The following is a 304-nucleotide window of genomic DNA, read 5'->3' as shown; positions in this document are numbered from 1 at the left end:
CCCTCTCGCCTTTGCAGGCAGAACAGCCGATATACGAAGAGCAGCCCTTGCAATGCCAAACTTTGCTTGTATGTCCCCTGCACTCCAGTTTCCTCCATCCTGGGAGGCTGGTGCTCCTCAGACCACCTGTCTGAAGCCAGAGCTCATCCCTCCCATCTCCGCAGAGCCAAGCAGCAGGCAGGGACTGAGCTGCCCCCCCCCCCCCAGCCGCTGCCTTCCACCATGGATAGCTGGGCAGATGTGGACCATGTGTGCGCTTTATCTGGGGACTCTTCCTGCAAGCTCCAGCACCAAAAGAGGAAAA

This window comes from Mesitornis unicolor, unplaced genomic scaffold, assembly GCF_000695765.1.
Source record: "Mesitornis unicolor isolate BGI_N332 unplaced genomic scaffold, ASM69576v1 scaffold19107, whole genome shotgun sequence".
NCBI classification, from domain to species: domain Eukaryota; kingdom Metazoa; phylum Chordata; class Aves; order Mesitornithiformes; family Mesitornithidae; genus Mesitornis; species Mesitornis unicolor.
Note: the sequence above shows the minus strand (reverse complement) of the source record.